At 38.9% G+C, this 8833-nt stretch overlaps 1 non-coding gene across 1 annotated transcript; it reads right to left on the minus strand.

Annotated features, from left to right (window-relative positions):
• Window positions 1–8174: 8174 nt before the first annotated feature.
• On the minus strand, window positions 8175–8245 carry TRNAR-UCU (transfer RNA arginine (anticodon UCU)). The gene has a single exon. It is a non-coding gene; the product is annotated as a tRNA-Arg (tRNA).
• Window positions 8246–8833: the final 588 nt, after the last annotated feature.

Here is an 8833-nt window from a genome sequence, read left to right on the forward strand (position 1 = left end):
AATTTCTGACAAAATAGACTTTAGACTTAAATCCACCACAAAGGATAAAGAAGGACACTACTTAATGATAAAAGGGACAATCGATCAGGAAGACATAACCATATTAAATATTTATGCACCCAATGACAGGGCTGCAAGATACATAAATCAAATTTTAACAGAACTGAAAAATGAGATAGATACCTCCACAATTATAGTAGGAGACTTCAACACACCACTTTCGGAGAAGGACAGGACATCCAGTAAGAAGCTCAATAGAGACACGGAAGATCTAATTACAACAATCAACCAACTTGACCTCATTGACTTATACAGAACTCTCCACCCAACTGCTGCAAAATATACTCTTTTTTCTAGCGCACATGGAACATTCTCTAGAATAGACCACATATTAGGTCATAAAACAAACCTTTGCAGAGTCCAAAACATCAAAATATTACAAAGCATCTTCTCAGACCACAAGGCAATAAAACTAGAAATCAATAACAGAAAAACTAGGGAAAAGAAAACAAATACTTGGAAACTGAACAATAATACCCTCCTGAAAAAAGACTGGGTTATAGAAGACATCAAGGAGGGAATAAGGAAATTCATAGAATGCAACGAGAATGAAAATACTTCCTATCAAAACCTCTGGGACACAGCAAAAGCAGTGCTCAGAGGCCAATTTATATCGATAAATGCACACATACAAAAAGAAGAAAGAGCCTAAATCAGAGAACTGTCCCTACAACTTGAACAAATAGAAAGTGAGCAACAAAAGAATCCATCAGGCACCAGAAGAAAACAAAGAATAAAAATTAGAGCTGAACTAAATGAATTAGAGAACAGAAAAACAATTGAAAGAATTAACAAAGCCAAAAGCTGGTTCTTTGAAAAAATTAACAAAATTGATAAACCATTGGCTAGACTGACTAAAGAAATACAGGAAAGGAAACAAATAACCCAAATAAGAAACGAGAAGGGCCACATCACAACAGACCCAACTGAAGTTAAAAGAATCATATCAGATTATTACAAAAAATTGTACTCTAACAAATTTGCAAACCTAGAAGAAATGGATGAATTCCTGGAAAAACACTACCTACGTAAACTAACACATTCAGAAGTAGAACAACTAAATAGACCCATAACAAAAAAAGAGATTGAAACAGTAATCAAAAAACTCCCAACAAAAAAAAGCCCTGGCCCGGACGGCTTCACTGCAGAGTTCTACCAAACTTTCAGAGAAGAGTTAACACCACTACTACTAAAGGTATTTCAAAGCATAGAAAATGATGGAATACTACCCAACTCATTCTATGAAGCCACCATCTCCCTGATACCAAAACCAGGTAAAGACATTACAAAAAAAGAAAATTACAGACTTATATCCCTCATGAACATAGATGCAAAAATCCTCAACAAAATTCTAGCGAACAGAATTCAACAACATATCAAAAAAATAATTCACCATGATCAAGTGGGATTTATACCAGGTATGCAAGGCTGGTTTAATATCAGAAAAATCATTAATGTAATCCACCACATAAATAAAACAAAAGACAAAAACCACATGATCTTATCAATTGATGCAGAAAAGGCATTTGACAAGTCCAACACCCTTTTATGACAAAAACTCTCACCAAAATAGGAATTGAAGGAATATTCCTCAACATAATAAAGGGCATCTATGCAAAGCCAACAGCCAGCATCACTCTAAATGGAGAGAACCTGAAAGCATTTCTCTTGAGAACGGGAGCCAGACAAGGATGCCCTTTATCACCGCTCTTATTCAACATCGTGCTAGAAGTCCTAGCCAGAGCAATTAGGCTAGTCAAAGAAATAAAGGGCATCCGGATTGGCAAGGAGGAAGTAAAATTATCTCTATTTTCAGATGACATGATCTTATACACAGAAACCCTACGGAATCCTCCAGAAAACTATTGAAACTAATAGAAGAGTTTGGCAGAGTCTCAGGTTATAAGATAAACATACAAAAGTCACTTGGATTCCTCTACATCAACAAAAAGAACATCGAAGAGGAAATCACCAAATCAATACCATTCACAGTAGCCCCCAAGAAGATAAAATACTTAGGAATAAATCTTACCAAGGATGTAAAAGACCTATACAAAGAAAACTACAAAGCTCTACTACAAGAAATTCAAAAGGACATACTTAAGTGGAAAAACATACCTTGCTCATGGATAGGAAGACTTAACATAGTAAAAATGTCTATTCTACCAAAAGCCATCTATACATTTAACGCACTTCCGATCCAAATTCCAATGTCATATTTTAAGGGGATAGAGAAACAAATCACCAATTTCATATGGAAGGGAAAGAAGCCTCGGATAAGCAAAGCATTACTGAGAAAGAAGAAGAAAGTGGGAGGCCTCACTCTACCTGATTTCAGAACCTATTATACAGCCACAGTAGTCAAAACAGCCTGGTATTGGTACAACAACAGGCACATAGACCAATGGAACAGAATTGAGATAAATCCATCCACATATGAGCAGCTGATATTTGACAAAGGCCCAGTGGCAGTTAATTGGGGAAAAGATAGTCTTTTTAACAAATGGTGCTGGCATAACTGGATATCCATTTGCAAAAAAATGAAACAGGACCCATGCCTCACACCATGCACAAAAACTAACTCCAAGTGAATCAAAGGCCTAAACATAAAGACTAAAACGATAAAGAGCATGGAAGAAAAAAATAGGGACAACCCTAGGAGCCCTAATACAAGGAATAAACAGAATACAAAACATTACCAAAAATGACGAAGAGAAACCAGATAACTGGGAGCTCCTAAAAATCAAACACCTATGCTCATCTAAAGACTTCACCAAAAGAGTAAAAAGACCACCTACAGTCTGGGAAAGAATTTTCAGCTATGACATCTCCGACCAGCGCCTGATCTCTAAAATCTATATGATTCTGTCAAAACTCAACCACAAAAAGACAAACAACCCAATCAAGAAGTGGGCAAAGGATATGAACACACACTTCACTAAAGAAGATATTCAGGCAGCTAACAGATACATGAGAAAATGCTCTCGATCATTAGCCATTAGAGAGATGCAAATTAAAACTACGATGAGATTCCATCTCACTCCAACAAGGCTGGCATTAATCCAAAAAACACAAAATAATAAATGTTGGAGAGGCTGCGGAGAGATTGGAACTCTTATACACTGCTGGTGGGAATGTAAAATGGTACAACCACTTTGGAAATCTTTCTGGCGTTATCTTAAACAGTTAGAAATAGAACTACCATACAACCCAGAAACCCCACTCCTCGGAATATACCCTAGAGAAACAAGAGCCTTCACACAAACAGATATATGCACACCCATGTTTATTGCAGCTCTGTCTACAATAGCAAAAAGCTGGAAGCAACCAAGATGTCCATCAATGGATGAATGGGTAAATAAATTGTGGTATATTCACACAATGGAATACTACGCATCGATAAAGAACAGTGACGAATCTGTGAAACATTTCATAACATGGAGGAACCTGGGAGGCATTATGCTGAGCGAAATCAGTCAGAGGCAAAAGGACAAATATTGTATAAGACCACTATTATAAGATCTTGAGAAATAGTATAAACTGAGAAGAACACATACTTTTGTGGTTACGAGGGGGGGAGGGAGGGAGGGAGAGGGTTTTTTATTGATTAATTAGTAGACAAGAACTGCTTTAGGTGAAGGGAAGGACAACACTCAATACATGGAAGGTCAGCTCAATTGGACTGGACCAAAAGCAAAGAAGCATAAAATGAATGCTTCAAAGGTCAGCGGAGCAAGAGCGGGGGTTTGGGAACCATGGTTTAAGGGGACTTCTAAGTCAATTGGCAAAATAATTCTATTATGAAAACATTCTGCATCCCACTTTGAAATGTGGCGTCTGGGGTCTTAAATGCTAACAAGCAGCCATCTAAGATACATCAATTGGTCTCAACCCACCTGGAGCAAAGGAGAATGAACACCAAGGTCACACGACAACTAAGAGCCCAAGAGACAGAAAGGGCCACAGGAACCAAAGACCTACATCATCCTGAGACCAGAAGAACTAGTTAGTGCCCGGCCACAGTCGATGACTGCCCTGACAGGGAGCACAATAGGGAACCCCTGAGGGAGCAGGAGATCAGTGGGATGCAGACTCCAAATTCTCATAAAAAGACCGTACTTAATGGTCTGACTGTGACTAGAGGAATCCCGGCGGTCATGGTCCCCAAACCTTCTGTTGGCACAGGACAGGAACCATCCCCGACGACAACTCATCAGACATGAAAGGGACTGGACAGAGGGTAGGAGAGAGATGCTGATGAAGAGTGAGCTAATTATATCAGGTGGACACTTGAGACTGTGTTGGCATCTCCTGTCTGGAGGGGGGATGGGAGGGTAGAGAGAGTTGGAAGCTGGCAAAATTGTCAGGAAAGGAGAGAGTGGAAGGGCTGACTCATTAGGGGGAGAGCAAGTGGGAGTAAGGAGTAAGATGTATATAAACTTATATGTGACAGACTGACTTGATGTGTAAACGCTCACTTGAAGCTCAATAAAAGTTAATTAAAAAAAATACACCATGAGCAAGTGGGATTCATACCGAGTATTCTAGGATGTTTCAATTTTAGAAAATCAATCAACATTATCCACCACATAAATAAAAGAATCACATGATCATCTCAGTCGATGCAGAAAAGGCATTTGATAAAGTCCAACACCCATTCCTGATAAACCTTGCAATAAAATAGGAATAGAAGGGAAATTTTTCAACATAATAAAGGTCATCAATACAATCAACATCATTATCAATGGAAAGAGGCTGAAAACATTCCCCCTCAGAACAGGAACAAGACAAAGATGCCCTTTATCACCACTCTTATTTAACATTGTTCTGGAAATACTAGCTAGAGGAATAAGGCAAGAAAAAGAAATAAATGGCATCCAAACTGGTAAGGAAGAAGTAAAACTATCCCTATTTGCAGATGATATGTTACTATACATAGAGAACCCGAAAGACTCTGTTAAGAAAACTACTGGAACTAATAGAAAGATTCAGCAGAGTATCAGGATACAAGATTAATATACAAAAATCAACTGGATTCCTATACACCAATAAAGAAATCTTCAAAAAGGAAAACAGGAAAGCAATACCATTCATAACAGCCCCTAAAAAACAACAAAAACAAAATACTTAGGAATAAAGCTAACCAGGAATGTAAAAGACCTATGCAAAGAAAACTACAAAACCCTGCTGCAAGAAACCAAAGGATACCTACCTCAGTGGAAAAATTTACCATGCTCATGGATCAGTATACTCAACTTGTGAAAATGTGAATCCTACCCAAAGCGATCTACGAATATAATGCAATCCCTATCCAAATACCAACAGCATTCTTTGACAAGAAGGAAAAATTAATTATTAACTTTATATGGAAAGGAAAGAGGCTCTGGGTAAGTAAAGCATTATTGAAGAAGAAGAACCAAGTAGGAGGCCTCACACTACCTGACCTCAGAACCTACTATACAGCCACAGTAGTACGAACAGCCTGGTACTGGTACAACAACAGATACATTGACCAATGGAACAGAATTGAGAACCCAGGCGTAAATCCATCAACCTACAGTCACCTGATCTTTGACAAAGACCTAAAGTCCATTAAAAAAAAAAGTCCATTAAATGGGGGAAAAAACAGTCTTTTTTAACAAATGGTGTGGCAAAACTGGGTGCCCATCTGTAAAAAAAAATGAAACAGGACCCATACCTCGCACCAAACACAAAAACTAATTCAAAATATATAAAACTAAAACTAAATATAAAACCCAAACTGTAAAAATCATGGAAGAAAAAATAGGGTCAATGCTAGGATCCCTAATATATGGCATAAATAGCATACAAACCATAACTAACAATATACAAACACTGGAAGATAAACTAGATAACTGGGATCTTCTAAAAATTAAACACTTACGCTCCTCGAAAGACTTCATCAAAAGAGCAAAAAGAGAACCAGCAGACTGGGAAAATGTTTTTGGCTATAACATATCCGAAAAGGTCTAATCTCTTAGATCTATGAGAAAATACGACACCTCTACAACAAAAAGACAAATAATCCATTTTAAAAAATGGGTAAAGGATATGAACAGATATTTCACCAAAGAAGACAGACACGTGAGGAAATGCTCTTGATCACTAGCTATTAGAGAAATACAAATCAAAACTACAGTGCTATACAATCTCACCCTGACACTACGGCACTCATAGAAAAGAAAATAACAAATGTTTGAGAGGCTGGGGGGAGATTGGAACTCTTATGCACTGCTGGTGGGAACATAAAATGGTAAAACCACTTTGGAAAATGATATGGCACTTCCTTAAAAAGCTAGAAATAGAAATATACAATTCAGCAATCCTACTCCTAGGAATATATCCTAGAGAAATAAAAAATGTCACACGAATAGACATATGCACACTCATGTTCATTGTAGCATTATGCACAATAGCAAAAGGATGGAAACAACGTAAGTGCCCACCAATAGACAAATGAATAAACGAACTTGATACGTACAATGGAGTACTATGCAATGATAATGAACAATGATGAATCTGAGAAACATCTCACAACATGGATGAATCTGGAGAGCATTATGCTGAGTGAAATAGGTCAATCACAGAAGAACAAATACTTTATGAGACCACTATTATAAAAACTCAAGAAAAGGTTTATGCACAGGATAAAATAACATTTGATGGTTATGAGGGAGGGGAGGCGTGGGGAGGGAAAAACACTAACTAGATAATAGATAAGTGGTAACTTTGGTGAAGGGTAAGACAGCACACAATACTGGGCAAGTCAGCACAGCTTGACCAAGGCAAAGTCATAGACACATCCAAACTCCCTGAGGAACTGAGTTACTGGGCTCAGGGCTGGGGACCATGGTAAAAAAAAAAAATTTTTTTTTGGTAGTGGGGAATATCTAGCTTAATTGGCATAGCATAGTTTATAAAGAAAATGTTCTACATCTGACTATGCTGAGTCTTAAAAGCCTGTGAGTGGCCTTCTGAGATACATCTACATTGCTCCCCATCTGGGGCAAAGGAGAAAGAAGAAAACCAAAGAAATAAGGGAAATATTAGTCCAAAGAAATAACGGATCACAGCAACCACAGCCTCTACCAGACTGAGCCCAGAATAACTAGATGGTGCCTGGCTACCACCACTGACTGCTCTGACAGGCATCACAATAGTCCCAGACAGAGCTGGAGAAAAATGTAGAACAAAATTCAAATTCACAAAAAAATACCAGACTTAGTGGTCTGACAGAGACTGGAGAAACCCTGAGAGTACGGCCCCCAGACACCGTTTTAACTCAGTACTGAAGTCACTCCTGAGGTTCACACTTCAAAGATTAGACAGGTCTATAAAACAAATAATAACACATGTGAGAAATGTGCTTTGTATTTTATTCATGTATATGAGACCAAATGGTCACACCTTCCCAAAAGCAAAGATGAGGAGGCAGGACGGGACAGGAAACAGGAAACCCGGGTTCAGAAAGGGAGAATGTTGACACATCGCAGGGTTGGCAACCAATGTCACAAAACAATGTGTGTGTTAACTGTTTAACGAGAAACTAATTTGCTCTGTAAACTTTCATCTAAAGCATGCGGGCACACGCACACACACACACACACACACACCCCAGTACAGCCCCATCCTTTGACTGTACCTGTCCCTGGTGCTGAAGGGTACCTTGAGACTATGGACTCACTGACAGCTAAGGAAGGCAGTTGATGCTAACTAACTTGTGCAAAGATGATCCTGAGGCATATTTATGGGATAAAGTAAGACCAAGCTTCATCATTTTACAAACAAGATGAAGAGGCTACAATTGGGAACATGACATGCCCACAGCCCTACATGTTACTGGTGTTAGCTGTGGTTTAGTTGGCTCCAAGCCCAATGAAACAAAGCACTACCTGATCCCATACCAGCCCCATGGTTAGTTGCAGATCAAACCATTGTGATCCATAGGGTTTTCTTTGACACTGATTTTTAGAAGAAGATCGTTATGCCTTTATCCCTAGTCCGTCTTGGTTTGGAAGTTCCACTGAAACCCATCCAGAATCCTAGCAACATGCAAGCCTCCACTGACAGATGGGTGGTAGCTGTGTATGAGGTACATTGGCTGGGAATCGAACCCAGGTCTCCTGCATAGAAAGCAAAAATTCTACCACTGAACCAACAATGCCTCATCAGTCACACATAAAGACTGGTTATGCATTTATTCCATCTCTCAAGAATGACTTAGCATATGCCACGTGTTAGGCACAAGGCCAGGGAAAGAAAAAGCAGAGCAGAGATAGTTCATATCTAAACTGTGCATTTTAAAGACCTTATAGTCTATGAGGAGCCCTGGTGGTGCAGTGGTTAAGAGCTATGGCAGCTAACCAAAAGTTGGCAGTACTAATCCACAAGCTGTTCCTTGAAAACCCTATAGGGCAGTTCTACTCTGTCCTACAGGGTCACTGTGGGTTCGAATCAGCTCAAAGGCAATAAGTTTTATAGGCTATGGGGCATCTGAAGGTACAAAGCTGATTACTCCATTGTTCATAATATGCTTGTTTCTTCTGGAGCTGGACCTGCATATTAAGTGTGTTGGTTGGTAAATAAATGAGCTTTCTGGGGATCCTGACAAAAATCATACTGTGTTGAAGACTGCATAAGAATAAAACAATAAGACATGAAAGGAAGAGAGAGAAAATGGGGACGCAGAGAAAGGCAAAGAGAGAGAACAACGGATTCAGACAGAAAGAGATCCTACGAGAGAAACAAAGGC

Source organism: Loxodonta africana, chromosome 11 (assembly GCF_030014295.1).
Source record: "Loxodonta africana isolate mLoxAfr1 chromosome 11, mLoxAfr1.hap2, whole genome shotgun sequence".
Lineage (NCBI taxonomy): Eukaryota > Metazoa > Chordata > Mammalia > Proboscidea > Elephantidae > Loxodonta > Loxodonta africana.